The 21,975-nt window shown below is 38.5% G+C and overlaps 1 protein-coding gene across 4 annotated transcripts in view; it reads left to right on the top strand.

Annotated features, from left to right (window-relative positions):
- The first annotated feature begins 291 nt into the window (after positions 1-291).
- Positions 292-21,975, top strand: part of ZMAT3 (zinc finger matrin-type 3) — a 58,598-nt gene continuing 36,914 nt past the window's right edge. For 2 of the 4 annotated variants that reach the window (XM_072807453.1, XM_072807454.1), the window contains exons 1-3: positions 292-368; positions 11,152-11,355; positions 20,155-20,348. The gene's annotated coding sequence lies outside the window, so the exon portion shown is untranslated. The remainder of the gene's footprint in view (positions 369-11,151; positions 11,356-20,154; positions 20,349-21,975) is intronic. The other 2 variants (XM_072807452.1, XM_072807456.1) reach the window with 2 other exon arrangements.

The following is a 21,975-nucleotide window of genomic DNA, read 5'->3' as shown; positions in this document are numbered from 1 at the left end:
CTGGCTTACTGGCCAATATCACAAGTCTTATCCATATGTTGCCACATCACATTATAAAATATTGGTACCTACATTTGTAAGTTATAATCTCTTACATAGAAGCTTTATTTCCTGTAACACACCTAAATCTCTTAACAAAACTTTATAGAAGATGTACTCTATGAATGAAACTGTGCTGGATCATGGCTATATAAAAGCATTGTTCATATGCTAGTGAAGGGGACAGTCAGATATAAATAACACAGAAGTCTCCACTATTACAAGCATTCTCAGAATTCTGTGACAACATAGAAGACGGAGGTCTGCTTTGCTTATGATGGACATGGAATCTTGGCAAAGAGAAAGCACTTGAAAGACGTGACAGAGGGGTATGTGTGTGGGGAGTTAGAAATAATTCCAGATATAGAACATCATATGCAAACTACAGAAGTATGAACTCTTGTGTTGTGCTTGCAAATTAACAAGTAACTGAATGTGCAATCTGAGGACCTACTATATATCAGTTATATAGTAAATAGGGAGTATTCAAAGACCAAAACATTGTTTTTGCCTGTACAAGGGTGACAAATTAAGTCCTCATGTGCTTTTTGAAGATTATAAAATCAGCATTAAGTATTCTTATTGATCTTTGTAATAGTCAAAATATTTGTGTATGTGTTTTAAAGATTGTATTTATTTATTCATGAGACAGAGAGAGAGAGAGAGAGAGAGAGAGAGAGGCAGAGACACAGGCAGAGGGAGAAGCAGGCTCCATGCAGGGAGCCCGACCCAGGACTTGATCCCTGGTCTCCAGGATCACACCCTGGGCTGAAGACGGCGCTAAACTGCTGAGCCACCCGGGCTGCCCCAAAATATTCATTGAGTAAAGGAATAAATAAATGGTAAATCTTAAAGATTGTTCAGGAGTCAGGTAGAAGTTTTATTTTTCTTTCTCAAATATTACCATTATTTATTTACTTCAGTGCTTCAATATTTATGTGATACTCAAATGTTTTATTTGGACCTGCTAATTATTTGCTGCCACCTAGTGTAATAAAATTGATGAAATTTTTTCTAGTTTTGTTGAAAAATAATTGACATATATCATTGTATAAGTTTAAGGCATACAACAAGATGGTTTGATTTACATATATTGTGGAATTATTACCATTGGTTCAGCTAACATCCATCTTCCCATATAGATGCAATAAAAGCAAAAGAAAAAAAGGAGAAATGTTTTCCTTTTGGTGAGAACTATTAGGATTATTCTTCTAACAACTTCTACATATTGTACATTAGCATTAGCTATACTCATTGTGTTGTATGTTATATCCCTGGTATTTACTTATCATATAACCGCAAGTGTGTACCTTTTGACCACTGTATTTCATTCCCCATCCCCTACTCTGCCTCTGGGAATCATAAGTCTGATTTTTTTCTATGAATTTCTTTTTTTTTTTTTTAGATTCCACAGATAAGTGAGATTATACAGTATTTATCTTTCTCTAATCTGATTTATTTCACTTACAATGATGCCTTCAAGTTCCATCCATGTCCCCAGTAGTAGGATTTCCTCATTATTTTTTATGGCTGAATAGTATTCCACTGTGTGTGTGTGTGTGTGTGTGTGTGTGTACAACTTTTTCACTAATCCATCAGTGGACACTTAGGTTATTTCCAGTCTTGGCTATTGTAAATGTTATTGCTATGAACATGAGGGTGCAGCTATCTCTTTGAGTTAGTGTTTCTGTTTTCTGTGGATATATTCCCAGAAGTGGAATGGCTGGCTCATATGATAGTCTACTTTTAATTTTTTTTAAATATCCTCTATACTGTTTTCCATTGTGGCTGCACCAATTACAATCCCACCAAGAGTGCACAAGGGTTCCCTTTTCTCCATATCCACACCAACACTTGTTGTTTCTTGTCTTTTTGATGATGGTCATTCTAACAGATGTGAGGTGATATCTCATTGTGGTTTTAATTTGCATTTATCTAAAGACTAGTGATGTTGAACATCTTTTCATGTTGGCCTTTGTATATCTTGTTTGTAATGTTATTTTTTTTTGTAATGTTATTTTTAATCAATGATTCCCTGTTGGTTTTTGAGAAGTATTGCCGTTCATAATTCATTTAAAAATTTAAGCCACAATTAAAATTTGAAAAAAAGTAGGAAAGTGTCATAAGTGATAGTGTTATTTAATAGTGTGTGATGAAGATTTTTCAGATGAGAGTCTATGTATTAAAGCTAAGTCAGAGGATGCTTGGGTGGCTCAGCGGTTAAATGTTCCCTGTATGGAGCCTGGTTCTCCCTCTGCCTGTGTCTCTGCCTCTCTCTCTCTGTGTGTCCCTCATGATTAAATAAATAAAATATTTAAAAAAAATAAAGCTAAGTCAGTGAAAGTACTCGATATAAAATTCAAGGGATGATGGGTATGGAAAAAACTAATACAGCTTTAAAAATTAAGAACATTCTAAAGTAATATAATGGAATTTGATGCAATATGGAGTAACTGTCTGTCCTGTGTTGCTGTCCCCTGGGTTCCTGTACTTTGCTCAAAGTTTGTTAATGTTTTCCTAATGATCATTTTTAATGTTTTTGCTTGCTTGGAGAGAAAGAGAGAGAGAAAGAATGAGCTGGAAGGGGAAGAGGGAGGAGAGAATCCCAGGTAGGGTCCATGCTCAGTGCAGAGCCCAAAGCAGGGCTCAATCTCACAACCCTGAGATCATAACCTGAGCAGATATTGAGAGTCTGATGCTGAACTGACTGAGCCACCTATGTGCCCTGATCATTCTAATTGTTTAAAAATTGGGTACATCATATAATTTTTTGGTAATTTAAAAAAATCTTAAGTAAATTAAGATCAGAAAATACCATTTAATTTATTCCCTGACTTTAGTTGTCATATACCTATTGGACTGCCATTTTCTATTTCTCTCTCCATCCCTTCTCCTTTCTTGTTTCATTCTGTGCAAAGGAAAATACTGTTTTGGTTTTTATCTCACTTTTAGAAAACTTGTGGCACTGAAGGAAATGTTGGCTGGGTAGGTCTGCTGTGACATCATTACTAGACTTTCAAGGCAAGTGTAAAATTAAGTTGTTTTTGAATCCAGCACTTGCTGTGATGGAAGAGACTCCGGAAGGAGGACTTCCTGCCCTTCCAGGCTTAGGACCTTTCAGAATTTCCTCTGAGAGCTACCAAATTTGAATGGCAATGCTTTATTAGAATATTTCATCTTCCTTCTTTTTCCCAATTCTCTCTTCAGTTGTACCATTAACATAATTGATTCCTACACAGGAGAAACTCTTAAGTTGGGGCCAGGAGATCTGGAATTTTAAGTGTTGTGAGTGGTAGTATGACATTAGTTAAGATACATAGGCTTCTCTGGGCCCCACATTTCTCTTTTAGAAATTCAAGCAATTAGTTTAGACTTTTTTTTTTTTTTTTTTGGTCCTTTCCATCTTTAAGATGGAGTGATTTTTCCTACAATTTACTGAGCTTTATTTATTTTCCAGATTCAAAAGGAGTGCAAACCTTGATTAGAAAACAATTCTTAAACTGGAAGAGCTCTTGGGGAAATAAGGAACATTAACTGGTTGCCATTCCCCTCTTAGGTCCCTCCACTAAAAGGTAGCAGAAGAGTTTCAGACATCCTCTCATGATTTAACAAGCTGGTTGGATTAAGTTTGAACATGTGTTTCTGTTAGTAAAGTGGTACAATATGCAGTATTGGGAAAGATGTGAGTTCACACTTGCAGTTTGTCACAGAGAGCCTAATGCCCCAGTGAGATGAAATGGGATGGAAGGCACAGGACAGTCCTGGAGGCATGTTGAAACATTCAAAACACCCCAGGAGATGCAGACTATCCTGACTCCTCACCAATAAGTTGCAGGCTGTAACCATCTACTTGCATTACTTGTGGAAACTGGAGCTCTTTTTTATGAAGTAATTACTGATTTTCTGGAGTGGTTTATGAAAATTGGTCTTATTATCGGCTCATAAATAGGATATTAGACTTAATGAACACATTCTTCAGATTATCTGAGAACAGAAAGAATTTCACCTTTAAGTGAGGCAATTTTACTTCATTTAGAGATAGCAGCATGGAACCACTTGACCTTATAAAGAAAATAAAGAACTATGTGTCATATTGAGAGTCTATCACCATTAAGAACCTTTCCCAGGAGCTTGTATTATGGGAATGAAGATTCAAGCCCTTCACTCTCTCTTTTCTATTTTCTTCTTGATGCCTCCTATAATCTATCCAAAACCATTTATTTAGCACCAGTGGTTTCCAAGTATTTCAAGGGCCCCTTTTTAAAAACATTAAAACAGTTATGAGATGTTCCTCTCATAGTAATGATATTTTTGTATCTAGTAATTAAAAGATGACGCAATAAGTAAAACCTGCCACTTTTAATGGAATTTGATTAATTATGCCTCTCTCCATCTATTATAACTCTACACATTTAAAACATAGTATATATATTATCTGGAGATCCTCTTCAGACTATAGATCATGTTAAGTGAGCAAAAGGATCCAAAGGTAAGGAACCTGTCTACTGCTTTGGAACACTAAAACTCAACCAGGTTGGGGAGGAGAAGCCCTGAGATGCAAGTTGGTTAAGCTTTGGCTTCTGTTGTTAGTATTATGAATACAAAGGATGTATTGAAAATAGGTATGTTTTTCCCCCTCAGACATTCCCCAGCCTTGACATTTCCTTTCTTCTCTTAATATTTTATTTTATTTATTCAGAGAGGCACACACAGAGAGAGGCAGAGGGAGAAGCAGGCTCCATGCAGGGAGCCCGACGTGGGACTCGATCCTCGGTCACCAGCATCACACCCTGGGCTGAAGGCGGTGCCAAACCGCTGGGCCACCAGGGCTGCCCAGCCTTGAGATTTCTACACTGCTTTGCCTACTCCCTCACCAGTCCTCAACACTTCTCTAAGAACCCAGGCTCCAGCAGAGTGGTTTCATGCACTGGGAACATTTAATACGACAAAACCAAACAAAAACATATAACTACTAAGAGAAATAAGAAAATGGTACAATTAAGAACCTTAAAAAAAAAAACCCTACACCACAATACACTATCATTATTATATTTTACAAGAAGATGCATCAAGATTAGAAAGAACATAATCTCAACATAAGCACATTTATTTATTTTCCCCAAAATTTTTACATAAATTCCGCTTCGTTAACCAACAGTGTAATACTAGTTTCATGTGTAGAACTTAGTGATTTATTGGGCAGCCGGGGTGGCTCAGCGGTTTAGCGCCACCTTCCGCCAGGGGCCTGATCCTAGAGACCTGGGATCAGTCCCGTGTCCGGCTCCCTGCAGGGAGCATGCCTCTCCTTCTGCTTGCGTCTCTGCCTCTCTCTCCCTGCGTCTCTCATGAATAAATAAATAAAATCTAAAACACACACACACACACACACACACACACACACACACACACACAAAACCTTAGTGATTTATCATTTACAGGCAATACTCAGTAATCATCACAAATGCCTTCCTTAATCCCAATCACCCATTTAACCCATCCTCCTACCCACCTACCCTCTAGTAACCATCAGTTAAGAGTCTGTTTTCTGGTTTGCTCTCTCTCTTTCCCTATGTTTATCTATTTTGTTTCTTAAATTCCACATATGAGTGAAATCATATAGTATTTTTCTTTCTCTAGCTGACTTATTTCGCTTAGCATAATACTCTCTAGCTCTATCCACGACTGTAAATGGCAAGATTTCATTGTTTGTTTATAGCCAAGTACTGTTCCATTGTATATATGTACAAACCCCCTCTTCTTTATCATTCATCAGTCGATAGACATTTGGGCTCTTTCCGTAATTTGGCTATTGTTGGTGGTGCTGCTATAAACATTGGAGTGCATGTCCCCCTTTGAATAGTACTTTTGTATTCTTTGGGTAAATACCTAGCAATGCAATTGCTGGATTGTAGAGTAGTTCCATTTTTAACTTTTTGAAGAACCTCCACACTGTTTTCCAGAGTGGCTGTGCCAGTTTGCATTCCTACCAACAGTGTAAGAGGGTTCCTCTTTCTCTGAATCCTCATCAACACCTGTTTCATGTGTTGTTAATTTTAGCCATTCTGATATGTGTAAGGTAATATCTCGCTGTAGTTTTGATTTGTATTTAACTGATGATGAGTGATGTTGAGCATCTTTTTATGTGCCTGTCAGCCCTTTGTATGTCTTGTCATCACCATAAGCAAATTTTTTTTTCATAAGCAAATTTAAATTAAATAAATTTAATTTAATGGAAAATTGGCTGCATTGCTCTCATTTTTTTTTTTTAGCAGACTGGTGAAAATACCTATAAATACCTATAAAGGTATTATAGACTATTATTTAGAATCATTATAAAGAGGATAAAAGTATAATCTTAATTTCAAATAACACAATTTCGTTAAATTTTTTTTTCCTAGAACTTATGTTCAAATCCTTTAAGAAAGACTCAGATAATAACTTTGTTGCTTCCATGTTGAAAAAGCTTCAAGCTTGGGTCTAGCTACAATGTTTATTTTATTTTATTTTATTTTATTTTATTTTATTTACTTTTTTGCCTTATTCTGTTACCTTCCTCTGGTTATAATTCTTCATTTTGTCATTTAAAATAATCTGCCCTGGGGTGCCTGGGTGGCTGACTGGTTGAGCGTCTGCCTTTGGCTCAGGTCATGATCCTGAGGTCCTGGGAACGAGTCCCACATCAGATTCCCCGCAGGGAACCTGCTTCTCCCTCTGTCTATGTCTCTGCCACTTTCTTTGTGTCTCTCATGAATAAATAAATAAATAAAATATTTAAAAATAAGTAAATAAATTAAATAAAAATACTCTGGCTAATTCCTAAAAAACTTATTTGAAGTGGCTTATAGCATATATTGTAATACAATTAAATAAATAGAAGAAGAAATTGAAATAAGTGAAAAATGAAAATAAGGAAATAATATTAGAATGAAAAAATATGTTGAGAGTCCTGTAGAAATTTTAGACGTGAGCCTCATATTTTCCTAACAGTCAAAATAAAAAGAGAAGCAGATTGATAAACCATTATTGTATAACAAATTACCTCAACCCTTACCTGCTTTTTTTAAAAAAAAGATGTTATTTATTCATGAGAGACACACAGAGAGAGGCAGAGACACAGGCAGAGGGAGAAGCCGACTCCATGCAGGGAGCCCAATGCGGGACTCGATCCCGGGACCCTGTGCTGAAGACAGATGCTCAACCACTGAGCCACCCAGGTGCCCCGAAACTTATCTGCTTAAAAAGAATTTTGTTATCTCTGCGGGTCGGAAATCCAGGAGTAGTATAGTTGGAGGGTTCTGACTCAGGATTTTTCATGAGGTTGAAGTTGAAATGACAGATGGGGCTGCAATTGTTTGAAGGCTTGACTGCGGTTACAAGATCTATTTCCAAGATAGGTCATCACTTGGGTGTTGGCTGAGACTGATGGCCTTAGTTCCTTAATGGCTGTTGGCAGAAGCCATTAATTCTTCACCACATCTCTCTCTGTAGGGCTGCCTAGGTGCCCTTACAATGTGGCACTGGATTTTCCAGAGTGGGTGATTTAAGAAAGAAGGCAGGAACCATATTGCCTTTAATGATTTAGTCTTGGAAATGACATACTAGGGATCTCTGGGTGGCGCGGTGGTTTAGCGCCTGCCTTTGGCCCAGGGCGTGATCCTGGAGACCCGGGATCGAGTCCCACGTCAGGCTCCCGGTGCATGGAGCCTGCTTTTCCCTCTGCCTGTGTCTCTGCCTCTCTCTCTCTCACACTGTGTGCCTATCATAAATAAAATAAAATAAAAATAAAAAAAATAAAAAAAGGAAATGACATACTATTACTTCTATGGTATTCTTTTGGTAACACAGACAAATCCTAGTGCATTGTGGGATGCAACTACATAAGAATGTATTAGGAGATGGAGATCATTTGGGTTATCTTGGCGGATGGCTCCCCAATGATCAAATTAAAAGCTTCAGTGTTATTAATTTAAGAAACAAAGCAGGTTTGTGGGGAAAAGCTGTTACATGCACCTCCCAAGCTGAGATATAAAAAAAATTATTTAATGGAACTACATAAAGGGGACATTATATGAAATTATAAAAGATGGTCTCAATCTAAAAGAGCTCATATGTAACTCATACATAAAAGTTACATATCAAGGTTTTTATGTTACCTCTTGTAACATAAAATGAATGGTTGTATCTCCCCAAATTCATATGTTGATGATATTAGGAGGTGAGGCTTTGTGGAGGTAATTGAGATGAGATCATATGGGTAGGCTCCTCACAACGAGAATTGTGCCCTCATAAGAAGAGACCAGAGAACTCTATCAGCCAAGTGAGGATACAGCAAGAAGATGGCTATCTGCCAACTGGGAAAAGGATTCTCACTACACACTGAGTTTGCTGGAACCTGAATCTTGGATTTCTCAGCCTCTAGAACTGAGAAATCAATTTCTGTTGTTTAAGTCACCCAATCTATGGTATTCTGTTAAAACAACCAGAACTAAGACAGCCCTTAGTGTAAATTAATGGCATACAAACAAAATATCACTAAGTGAAAGTATCGTTATGAGAAATCTATACAATCAGTCAAGACTCAAAGTGTTCAAGTGCATAATAACAAAGATAATCTTTAGGGAAACTGGAGTGATGCTTCTCAGACTGGGGTAATTTTATCCCTAAAATTATATATATCAGTGTGTTGGAGTTACTTGAAACCAAATAATATGTTCTGTCTTTCTGAAGCATTAAATTTACATAAGTTTTATAGAGAGAAATTGTAAATGTTTTTTATTAAAACATTTTGTCTCATAAATCTATAAGAAAAATCAGCAGTTGTCTTTGTTTTATGTTTTTACATGTGTGTGTTTTACCAATTTTGTTTTGCATGTGTTCAATTTTTGTACATTTTAATATTTTTATATAGCAGAAATTACTGGAAATTTGGACTTTTGTGTCATTGAAGAAGTCTGGTTTATTTGGTCCTCCCCTTCTCCTAGTTGGGTGCATTATGGCTGTAAACCCACCTCCTCCCTGTTATCCACCCTCTGACTTGCCTCCAAAACAGTGGATTGGACCATGTGATTTCTCAGTCAGCTTTCCACATTAAGTTTTTTAAAAAATATCTTATTTATTTATTTGAGAGAGAGAGAGAGAGCAGACCACATGGAGGAGCAGAGGGAGAGGGAGAAGCAGACTCCATGCCAAGCCTGGAGACTGATGCAGGGCTCAGTCCCATCACCCTGAGATCATACCTGAGCCAAAATCAAGAATTGGATGCTTAACAGACTGAGACATCCAGGGGTCCCACGCATTAAGTATTTTGAAGAAAAGGTGGCCTCTTTTCATATGCCTACATGTATTTGTGAATTTATTTATGATTTTAGTTACAGAAAATAATTTTCTCACAAATCAGCTCAACTTCCTAACACAATTTCCCATAATCAAGTCTTTGGTTTACAAATATAAAATTCCAGTTAATGTTACTTCCCATGGCAGTGAATTTCCTTGGAATACAAATATATCTGAAATTCTGCTTTAAAGGGCAGCCCAGGGGGCTCAGTGGTTTAGCACCGCCTTCAGCCCAGGGTGTGATACTGGGGACCCGGGATCAAGTCTTGCATCAAGCTCCCCGCATGGAGCCTGCTTCTCCCTCTGCCTGTGTCTCTGCCCCTCTCTCTGTGTGTCTCTCATGAATAAATAAATAAAATCTTAAAAATATATATATGCTTTAAAATGACTATAATGCCTCTTTGTCTTTCTAAAGATGTAATATCTAAAACTGTATTTTCAATTAGGGCCACCCATTGGTGGTGGCAAATGAAAATTTTGATGATTATGCTTAAAACCTATGAATATGTAAACTGTTCATACTCAAAGAAAGTAATGAAAGTGATCAAAGCTTGTGAGCAAGTGGCATTTTCCTTAAAGACTCCCTCTTAGCAGAAAAAAAGAGTTAGCATTACTCCAATCATAGTAGTGAGTCAGCAGCAGTAAGAAGCAGCAGTTAATAATAAAAAACAAAATGTAGAATATACTCAGATATAAGATTATGTGTGGTAGCAAATAAACTCAAATCTTAGGGGCTTAGCAATACAATGGCTATTTCTCCCTTGATCCCAGCCCAAAACTAGTCACACAGACTTAACTAACTGCAAGTATATCAGGAAATGTGGAGGAGCACACGTATATTTGGTGAGCAGTATATGTCTCTCTCATGGATGCATCTTTAAGCATGAGTCTTATTATTATGGAGATACAAAATAGCTTGAACCTTAATATGACTTACAGGGATAAATTCTGACTGCATAAAACCACCCATCTTTCAGTGGCTTTTAAAAACTAACATGAATTATATTTTAAAAATCACTAAAAAATTAAAGAAAAACAATTTAAAATCAGTTTCAGAATTCTTGTTGGCAATGAAACTACTACATAGGAGAAAATTTAGTGAATTGGTACCGTAAATTAGGTACTGTAAATTTGGTCAAAAGGTTTTGCTTCAAAAATTGGTATCCAAGCTGAAACAATGGACCTTTCTGAACTGTACCATCAAAAGACATTCTTTGATATGCTCAAAATACGTATTCAAACAAACGTAATACTACTATGTTGAAGACAAATTATTGATCTACCTTTCACTGATTTTTCTTTATTGTTGTTTGCCATGAGAATATTTGTGAAGTCATCTTTATTTGCCAAGGGCAAACAAAAATATTGTCAACAAGATATGTGATTTTAAGTGAACAGAGTAGCAACTGAAAAAAATGAATAAATGGGTATCCCATATGAAGCTGTAGGAGTGCTTATCTCCTGAAGTTATTAACTAATCCTGAATCATTTACTGAGAACATTTCATCTGAAAAAATTTGCCTCTTTACTTAGCATGCTTTACAGGATGTCAAAAATGACAGGCTGTGAATATTTTTGTTGAAAATAATAGCTTTGAAAAAAAAAAAGAAAATAATAGCTTTGTTTCAATGAAAAGTGATTTTTGAGGGTATATGAAGAAAGTTAGTCTTGAGGATCATGAACCATATGAGACTTTTACTTTTACATGTGATAAAACTTATAGATTTAATGGTAAAAATCTCACTTTCTTCATTGAAAATGTCTTTTTTTTTTTTACAGATTTTATTTACTTATTCATAAGAGACACAGAGAGAGGCAGAGAGAGAGGCAGAAGTGAAGTGGGCTCCATGCAGGGATCCCGATATGGGACTCAATTCCAGGACTTCGGGATCACGCCCTGAGTTGAAGGCAGACATTCAACCACTGAGCCACTCTGGTGTCCCTGAAAATGTCTTTTGACAAATAATCCCAAAATTGTAAAAGGTACTGACCCTGGATTGTCTTTTTTTTTTTTTTTTTAAGATTTTATTTATTTTTATTCAAGAGAGATTGAGAGAAAAAGGTAGAGGGCTCCATGCAGGGAGCCCTACTTGGGACTCGATCTCCGGTCTCCAGGATTACGCCCTGGGCTGAAGGTGGTGCTAAACCGCTGAGCCATCCAGGCTGCCCTAGATTATCTTTCTTATGTTACTAGTGACGTGTTCTCATAGAATGCCTGATGTTAGCCTGAGTTTCTGCTTGTACTGTATTACCTTTGTAGCTGCATCTGAATGTCCTCTCTTGATGATTTCCCTTCATAGCTTGTGATGTAGTAAAAACAAACAAATATACAAATATACATCTCATCAGTCTCTATCCACAGATTTATGGGATTCTGGGATCTCCAAAATATTGTTACCTCCAGAGGGAAGAGAAAATTGACAAGAAATTGAAAAAGTGTTTGGTAGGAGCTTGCTTCAATCCAATTTTATAAAATCGATGCATTCACTGTTATAGCATTTTGTCCATTTACCACAGGACATGCTGTTACTCATTCCCCCCCCCCCCCCCCGCGCAGTAACGAATTTAAAACATTGTTTCCATATTCAAACAGACATATTGTAAAGTAGGAAGCAAGAGATCCAATAGCAGTTTTATCCTGCTGCAACCCCATTGGGCTGATTAAGACTTTCAGATCTATATTGTTTCTTGAAGGCTTTCCTGCCTACCCCTGCTTCATTCACTTTAAATTTCATAGATATCAAACCTCCAATAAACCCCTTACCCTCCTAATATTATCTTGGTGCCTACCTACTCAAGCACCTGAAGTAATGCTGTAAGGCACCAGCTGTGAAGCCTGGGGATTGGATCATTCACCAACTGGCAAAGACAGCCCTATTCTAGGTGGTATATGAGGCAAAGAGTGTGTATACAAGATTGCAGCCAAACTGCTAAAATTTCCTCCAGTGGTGATTTGGGAAAATGTTCTTGTGGAGGTGAGCACCTTCAATGGTGCAATAATTCAGGCTTTTGAAAAGTGCCTGGTGGTGGGCCTACAAAGCATACTGAAACTGGCTGGCTGTTAGTAAGTTGCATTGATGTCCCAACTACAGAGGGATAATGGAATGTTGAGGACATTTAACAATTTTTTTAAAAGATTTATTTTATTTATTTATTTATTTATTTATTTATTTATTTATTTATTTATTTATGATAGACATAGAGAGAGAGAGGCAGAGACACAGGAGGAGGGAGAAGCAGGCTCCATGCTGGGACCCTGACGTGGGACTTGATCCCAGGTCTTCAGGATCACGCCCTGGGCCCAAAGCAGGCGCTAAACCGCTGAGCCACCCAGGGATCCCCCTTAACAAACAATTTAAAACTAAGTGTGAAGGTCATAGGGCCTCTTTGGTGATTCTTTTTTTTTTTTTTTAATTTTTTATTGGTGTTCAATTTGCCAACATACAGAATAACACCCAGTGCTCATCCCGTCAAGTGCCCCCCTCAGTGCCCGTCACTCTTTCACCCCCACCCCCTGCCCCCCTCCCCTTCCACTGATTCCTAAAGTCATTTATTTCCTGAACTGAGAGAGCAGAGATTGCTGAAAACCATACTGGGGACTTAACAGTTTGGGTCACCAAGCTACAAAGACACTTGACTACTCAGCTAAGGCAGACTACTATGTTAAGGTCGTGGCTATGACTGGGAACCTTGGATCCCTGACACATAGGGTGGGGCCATTTTTGTGGGTAACCCCATAGATTTTGTGTTTTGTTTTTTTTTTTAACCTCATAGATTTTGAATCCCCAGATTCCTCTGAACTCTCAGAGCCAGCACAGGTCACCCTCCCTATTAAAAGCTAGCATTCCCATCACCTATTCTCATGGCCTCTCCCATGCAAAGCAGCAGAGTCTCCCTCAAGATCTGCCCTTTCTTATTCTCCTGACTTTCAGGCCAATAACTAAGATTAAAACACGTATAGTGTGTTTAGTGACATACTAGACTTGACTAAAAGGGGGAAGAAAGACCACACCACAAAGGAGTTGCAAAAATTAGCATGTGCTAGCAGGACCAAGGGAAAGTTCTTGATAAAAATGGCTAAAATTTAAGACTGGATAGGGGAGAGGTTATCGACTTGGGACCACTCTCCTGAAGAAGACAAGGGCCCATTCTGATGAAATTGAAATGCCTGAATTACCGTGGCTAATGGTAAAAGTAAAAGGCTTAGAGACGAGGTGTGCCAAAATGTTCATATTACATGCTGCCAGAAAACCCACCAGGGGATTATGGTCCAAGACCCAGAAGATACACTATTTACCAAGGTCATCATGAATGCATAAGTGAGAGGCACATCACTAATTAGGTCAGTGGTGGTTCTCCTTTACAGTGTATAATTAATGGTAGGAGAGGTTGTCACATAGCTTGGCTCATGGTAGCAATGGGGACAATGGAGACTTAAAGCTATAGAGTTCCAATTATTGTAATGTCCAGAGAGGTTGGAATGGCAGCTCTCTCATTCAGTTTGGGTTATTATAACAAATACCATACACTGGCTGGCTTAAACAACAGAAATTTATTTCTCACAGTTCTGGAGGCTAGAAGTCAGCAATCAGGGTATCAGTATGGGTGGTGGTTTCTGGTGAGGGCCTTCTTTCTGGTTTGCGGACAGTCTTTTTCTTGCTGTATCCTCATGTGGTAGAGAGAGGAAGCTCTGGTCTCTTCTTCTTCTTACAGGGACACTAATCCCTCGTAAGGCTTTGTCTCATGACTTCATCTAAACTTAGTTACCTCTCAAAAACTACCAAATACCATCACTTTGGGTTTTAAGGCTTTCAATATATAGCTTTTAGGGGGACACATTCAATTCATAGTAGCAGGCTTAAGCTACTATGAGGAGATGATTAATAGAGTGTGGTATCCCTTGGGACAAAATATATGAGCACACAATGAGGATGTTGTTTAATATGTGCAATCAAAAGAGAATGGCAATGAATGAGCAGGAGGCTGAGTTATTCCCATTAAAAAAATAACGATCAAAGGTGACATTTATATAAAATGTCTACAATAGGCAGATCCATACAGATAGAAAGTAGATTAGTGGCTGTCAGACCTGGTAGAGTCGGGGGTAGGGATGAAGAATGGTCACTACTGCTTAATGGGTATAGGGTTTCTTTTTAGAGGTTTTAAAATGTTTTGGAATTAGTGGTGATAGTTGTACAACATCGTGAATATGCTTAAAAATCACTTAATTGTACATTCTGAAGTGGTTTAAACAATTTATGCTACTTGAATTTTATTTAAACAAAAAAAAGAAAGAGATGATCGCTTGTCCAGATGAGTCAGTTTTTGGGTCAAGGATCTACTTACTGAAAAAGTGGCCAGATTGCAAGAGAAAAGACCGTGAAACACCACAGCAAGTATATCCTCTGATAATAGCCTCAGTCCTTGCCCTAAGGGACATAGGGCCATTTAGTCAGGTGACTGTTCATTTAGGAAAGGGGACTATTCAGACATGTTAAAGACTACAAGACCAGTATGACCTCATTTAGCCTTAATTATTTCCTCCAGGACCCATCTCCAAATATAGCCATACTGGGGTTAAAGCTTCAACATAACAAGTTTTTGGGGGAAACATTCAGTCCATAACACTCCCTATTACAGTGAGGGTACAGGAGGGCCAGATAATAAATAAAATCCTGGCCAAAGCCTCTTCCTGTGGGTCCATTAGACTGCAGACCTATCTGGTGTTCATTTTCATTTGCTGAATTAGGAATGACATTCTTGCCTATGTCAAGTATGTCATAGTACCATATTGGGTCCTTGGTTTGTGACATAAGAACAATCATGCTGGGGGAAACCAAATGGAAGCTTTTTAAATCTCCCATCTTTATCTCCAGCCAGAATAGTAAATTGAAAACAGTGTTGGATCCTAGGAAAGGTAGCAGAAATTAGTGTCTCACTTAAATGTTAAAGGATGCAAATATGATGATCCTGATGGTCTCCATTTAATCCGCCATTTTGGCCTCTGCATAAAACAGATATATCCTGGAAAATAACTGTAGACTACTTTAAGCAGGTGTAGTGTTTTTTTGGCTAAAACAGATAAATATGGCCTCATGTATATTATTTGTGGCCATTTGCTTGGTGAATAAATTATTTTTCATCCCAGCAAGGAAAGAGAATCATGAACAATTTGAATTTATGTGAAATGTGTGACAAAACACAACTTCGGGGCTCAGGGCTATACTAACTCTTCTATTTCCTGTTATAGTCAATAGAGATCTGAATCATCAAGCACCCCATATAACTTCACATTCATCTGTTGCATCATAGGCATTATGGTGATTGACCAGGATGAACATGAAGTGGCTAGCGTGGTGAAGGTCTCCATAAGACACACACACTCCAGGATCCCTATGAAGATGCAAGGGCTTGCCACATTAATAAAAATTCTAGAGATCTAGTTGTCAGGGGCATCCCAAGACATTTCCACCAAAGTAAAGTCAAATGGTGTCATCTTATATCCTTTAGTACAAAGAAGGAGACCAATACCTGATAGGACTTTTTGGGTTCTGGAGGCAACACATTCCACACTTGAAAATACTGTTCTAACCAAGGAAGGAATAAGCACAGACTCATGAACAATGGTGAATCGCCTGGCACATTAATCAGGTGTCTGGAAAGAAAAAATACTGGAAGATCAGAGGAAAAAAGGAATAGACAGATGTGGATGGATGTAATGAGAATAGTTGTGAAGTTTGAGAACCTTTGAATCACACCCACAAGAAAGCATTCACTTTAGAAGAAGCACTGAATATAATCAGGCATGCTGGCTAGCTTTTGTCACCATCCATTTGAAACTGGCAAGATGACACAAATGAAATTGTCATGGTGGCAGAGAGATGGAGTCTTCTTATGGGTCTGACAGCTTTACTTACCAAAGCTGCTAGATCTTGTTGCCTTTGAATATTCAAGCAACAGAGACTAATGCTGAGCTCCTGATACGATTCTATTCTTTTTTTTAAAATTAATTAATTAATTAATTTATGATAGTCACACACACACACAGAGAGAGAGAGAGAGAGAGAGGCAGAGACACAGGCAGAGGGAGAACCAGGCTCCATGCACTGGGAGCCCGACGTGGGATTCGATCCCGGGTCTCCAGGATCGCGCCCTGGGCCAAAGGCAGGCGCTAAACCGCTGCGCCACCCAGGGATCCCACGATTCTATTCTTTGATGGACCAATCAACCAATTGGTGGCAAGTTGACTATATTGTGCTTCTTCCATTGTGCAAGGTCCTCATAGGAATAGATACTTATTGCTCAAATGTAATATTTTGTGAGATTGAAGCATCGTTCTACTTGATGCTGAATCTTGTCTGATACATATGATTTAGAGACCTCTATAGGGCACTGTGTTCCCCATAGGAAGTACACATGGGCCCAGGATCCAAGGGATTGTGATAGGACTAAGCCTCACTTATCATTATTCATAATGATCCATTGGAGGAAATAGTGCTTTCTATCCCTAAAATCCCTCTGCAAATATGGGATAGAGGTCCCTAAAGGTGATGCACTATTCAGGGGATACAGCTATAATCTCATTCAACTACAAGATATGGCTATTGCCTAGGCACTTTAGATATTGTTTACCTAGGAATCTGCAGATAGAAGAGGAGTCACCATCATGGCAGGTGTACTTATCTCTGATCAGTAGAATACTGTTATATCATGGGTAACAATGCGGGAAGAAAAATGTGGAACTCAAGTGATCCATTTGGGCACTTGGTTCTCCCTTCCCCATTTGGAACTGTGAGTGGAAAAGTACAGCAATCACAACCTGAAGAGTAAATGGTTACCCGTGGTTCAGACCCCTCAGGAATGAAGGTGTAGTTCACACCAAAAGGTAAGCCACAGAGACCTTCTGTGGGATGGGGGGGAGGGATGACGATTGAGGGCGAGGGAGAATGGAGGAAGTTAGAGGATGAGGACCTACATTGTAGAGATCACCCACGAGAATGGGGCTGTAGTTTGTTCTACTAACCTCCTCCTAATTTTCTCCATTAGCAAGAGAGGAGAAGCTGCTTCCTAAACGAAGGTGAAATAGTGGATCTATTTGGTGCAAGGAACGGACTGTGGCAGCCTTGGAGGTGTGCTACTCAGATCTCCCTTTTAGGAAGAACTTGTCATTCAAGTTCTTCACACCTCTGAGGTGTGCAGTTAGCTGACAGCTTCCACTATAGCACCTTTGGAGTCTATTGCAGCATTTGAGACAAAGACACTCTTCAGCCTATGACTAGGTGTGTGAGGGTACCGAAGTCGGATATTTCTCCTGCCTACTTCTGTTGGGGAATCTCTGCCTTCACGTTTCTCATTGGTTTGGTTGATGAGACTTATTAGATCTGCAGTGTTTTATGAGAATGTTACATCTTTTGTAGTTGTTCTACAGTTCTTGAACATTCTATTCTGCTACATTTTTCTCAGTCTTTTTTCTCTTTGCTTTTCAGTTTTGGAGGTTGCAGTTGAGATATCCTCAAGCTCAGACATTCTTTTCTTTGGTACATCCACTTTACTAATAAACACATAAAGGCATTTTTATTTCTGTTAGTGTTTTTGATCCATCAGAGCCCTTACATATTAATCATAGTTGTTTTAAATTCCCAGTCTGAGAATTCTAACATCCTGCCATATCTGAGTCTGGTTCTGATGCTTGTTCTTTTTCTGCAAATTGCGGGTGTGTGTGTATGTGTGTGTGTATTGCCTTTTAGTATGCTTTGTAATTTTTTTTCTTGATTACTGGATATGATATACTGGGCAGAAGGAACTGCTACAAATAGGCCATTAGTAATGTGGTGGTAGGTGTGGGGGCAGGGGAAGTGTTCTATAGTCCTCTGAGTAAGTCTTAATCTTTTAGTGAGCCCTTGCCTCTGGACTGTGATATTCACACATGATTCTTAGTCACTCCCACTTCCTTGCACCCCTTATGTGGGACAAGTTGGCTAGAGTGGGCTGGAGTTGGGTATTTCTCTTCTCCCAGGCCAGTTAGGCTTTGTTAAGACCCTAGCAGGTTAGTCTCTGGTTAAATAATATCTCCTGAGGGCAGATCTTATTAAGAACAGAATGCTCTTGCATATTTCAAAAATCAATTCCTTTTACCTCCCTGCTGCTGGGAATGCAAGAGGATTTTTTCTCTGATACTCATTTTAAGAACCAGGTAGAACTCTAGGAGCTAAAACTTAGAAAAGTGTGCCCCTCCCGATCTCTGCTGAATTAGGTCTTGCTGCAGTTTTTAATTCTCAGAATGGTCTGTAGCAAACTTCCGGTAATTTGTCAATTACAGTCCAGCTTTGCCTACTCCAGCCACTAGCTCCCAAGGAAGTTTCTGATTACAGGTTTTTGCTTCTCTAAGTTGTGATTCTCTATATTCTCTTGTTGGTCTCTAATTTTAGGGACAGTGATATACCCTTGACCTCATTTATCTTCAACTCTGAGGAGTTGTTGATTTTTCAGTTTAGTCAGTTTTTTAACTTGTTGTTAGGATGAAATGGTGACTTTCAAGCTTCTTACATGTCAGACTGGAAACCGGAAGTGCTAATTTTTAAAATCATAAACAGATATTGCATTTTTAATCAAATGCTTTTCCTGCTTCTATTGAAATTATCACGGATTTCCTCTTTTCGTCTGCTAACATGCTTAATTACATAATTGGTTTTCTAACGTTAAACTAACATATTTTTGGAATCAATCCAAAGTGGCAGGCCATTTTCTAATTTTTAATTTTAAAAAATATTTTATTTACTTATTTGGGAGAGAGAGAGAGAGAGAGAGAGAGAGCTGGGGAGAGATAGAGGGAGAGGGACAAGCAGACTCCTTGCTGAGCACCCACCCCAATGTAGAGCTTGATCCTAGAACCCTGAGATCATGACCTGAGCTGAAACCAAGAGCCTGATGCTTAACTGAGCCACCAATGTGCTCCCATTTTTAATTTTTTAAGTGATCTCTATACCTAACATGGGGTTCGAACTCCAGTCCTTGAGATCAAGAGTCACATGGGCTCTCCCCAGGCCATTTTTCACACAGTTAATAAAGTGATAATAAGAGTAATAATCAGATAACGTTACTCTCTGCTCAAAAGAATTCAACCTTCTCATTGCACTTAGCACAAAACTCAAATTATTTTGGTGGCCTCCATGATTTGGCCTTGCCTCTTTTTTTCAACATCATCTTCTATCACTCCCTTTTTAATTTGTATTGTACTCTTTTCTATTTCTCCACCATATCATACTAATTCCTGCCTCAGGGTTGTTACCTTCTGCCTGCAGTATTTTTCTTTTAAATCTTAAAGTGACAGATTCCTGCTTATTCATGCCTCTGTTCAGCTATTACCTTCTCAGAAATATCTTCCCTATTGACCGTCTTCTCAGGTTTCTTCTGTTATGCATTTTCTAGTCACTTTTTCAAGACACATTTTCTTCATAGCATTATGGCCCTTTGATGTTATTTTATCTACGTCTTTATTATGCATTTACTATTTATCTTCTTAATTAGCATGTATGTACCAAGAAATGAGGGATCTTGTTTGCCTCCTTCTCTGCTGTATCCCCAGCATCTAAAACAGTGTCTGAAACATAGCAGATTTTGATTGATATTTGTTAAATGAATATATAAATGAGGTGACAGAGTCCTCTAAAGTAATAGCAACCTTCTTGGAAGGTAGTCAGTAGGGTCTTTTCTATTCATATCTTTCCAGCTGAAACTTCAACCATGGATATGTTTTTATTACTTGTGATGATTCTTTTCTAGGTCACAACTTGTTAAGGGCTGTCCTGCTCAAAAATAAAAACTGATTTGACAATAAAGGCCAGGGACAGGTGATAACCATCCACAAAGAGTTCTATCAACTTTGAGTGCACTCACCTTTCAAAAGCAACTTGTGGGCCACACTGATCGATGTTAAAGAACACTAGCACTGGACTGGTTCATTGGGAACTCATCAGGTATGACTGCCATTCTTTAATAGCTTGGAAAATACTAATGGAAGATGATGCCATTTGAGAGATTTTTTTTAAATTTTTTTTTTTTTTTTTTTTTTTTTTTATTTATTTAAGATAGTCACAGAGAGAGAGAGAGAGAGGCAGAGACATAGTCAGAGGGAGAAGCAGGCTCCATGCACCGGGAGCCCGACGTGGGATTCGATCCCGGGTCTCCAGGATCGCGCCCTGGGCCAAAGGCAGGCGCCAAACCGCTGCGCCACCCAGGGATCCCGAGAGATTTTTTTTAAAAAGCTAACAGTTAACTGGAAGGAATTCTACATTTTTATCACCTGTATGTATAGACTCATAAAATTTTACATTTGGATATGAGCTCAGATCTTTAATCCAAAGCATTATTATGCAAATAAGGAAGATGATGCTTAAAGCTCTTAAGTGATTTACCCACAATTAGAAAATTAGTATCAGAGCGAGGACAAGTTCCTATATTTCTTCCAGTTCTTGGTTATCTTTGCATGAGTTTTTAAATTTATTGATTCTGAAACCCTGGATTAGTTCAAGTTTGTTCAACTTAGCTCTCTTGAACCCCAAAGTCCTGATTTCCATTCAATCAGAGCTTCTCAAACTCTCTCTCTCTCTCTCCACACATATATATAGTTTTTAAATATATCTTTTGTTAATAAATTTTAGTGGCTTAAAATAGCATTCATTACATTATATGGTGTGATGGTTAATTTTATGTGTCAACTTGGCTGGATTGTGAAATGTCTACATAGTTGGTTAAAACGTTATTTCAGGGTGTCTCGAGGTTATTTCTGAAAGAGATTAGCATTCGAGCCAATAGACTAAGTAACACGAATTGTCCCCACCAACCATTGTGGGTGGGCATTATTCAATCTACTGAGGACTGAATAGAACAAAAAGATGGAGGAAGAATTTGCTCTCTTTCTGACTGCTTGAGCTGAATATCAGTCTTCTCTTGTCCTTGGTACTTGTGGTTCTACAGAGATTTCTTCCTCATGGAGGGAAATGCTAATCTGAAGGTTAAAGACTTTAAAAAATATCACCCTTCTCTTCTTTCCCTGCCCCTGTTTTGCTGTGTAATTTAATCTTGAGGAAATCAGGTCATTTGTCCTATGTCTGGACTTTGTTGAGTGAGTGCCCATAATGCAGTTTAACATGTTCTCTGCCCTCTGTCTTGCTGGCTGGCACTTGAATCTACAGATTTTATCAGAAGCTGAAGGATGGGTGGTTTAAGATTCATTTTTTTTTTAACGGCTTTATTTATTTATTTATTTATGAGAGACACACAGAGAGAGTCAGAGACATGGGCAGAGGGAGAAGCAGGCTCCCTGTGGGGAGCTTGATGCAGGACTCCATCCCAGGACCCCAAGACCATGACCTGAGCCAAAGGCAGACACTCAACCACTGAGCCACCCAGGTGCCCCTCAACTTGACTTTCCAGCTCACTCTTCTCTTTTTCTCATGTTATGTTCACCAGGCTGCTGGCTTACTTTCTGAGATCTTCTGACTCCTTCCCCTCTTCAATTCTGGATCTCCTCTCTCCTATTTTTAATCTGCACCATTTGGATTCTATTTCCAGCATTTTCTCCTTAGTTTGGGAATGGAGTTA

Source organism: Canis lupus, chromosome 31 (genome assembly GCF_048164855.1).
Source record: "Canis lupus baileyi chromosome 31, mCanLup2.hap1, whole genome shotgun sequence".
In the NCBI taxonomy this organism is placed as follows: domain Eukaryota; kingdom Metazoa; phylum Chordata; class Mammalia; order Carnivora; family Canidae; genus Canis; species Canis lupus.
The sequence above is the reverse complement of the archived record's forward strand: the minus strand, read 5'-3'. Positions and strand labels throughout refer to the sequence as shown.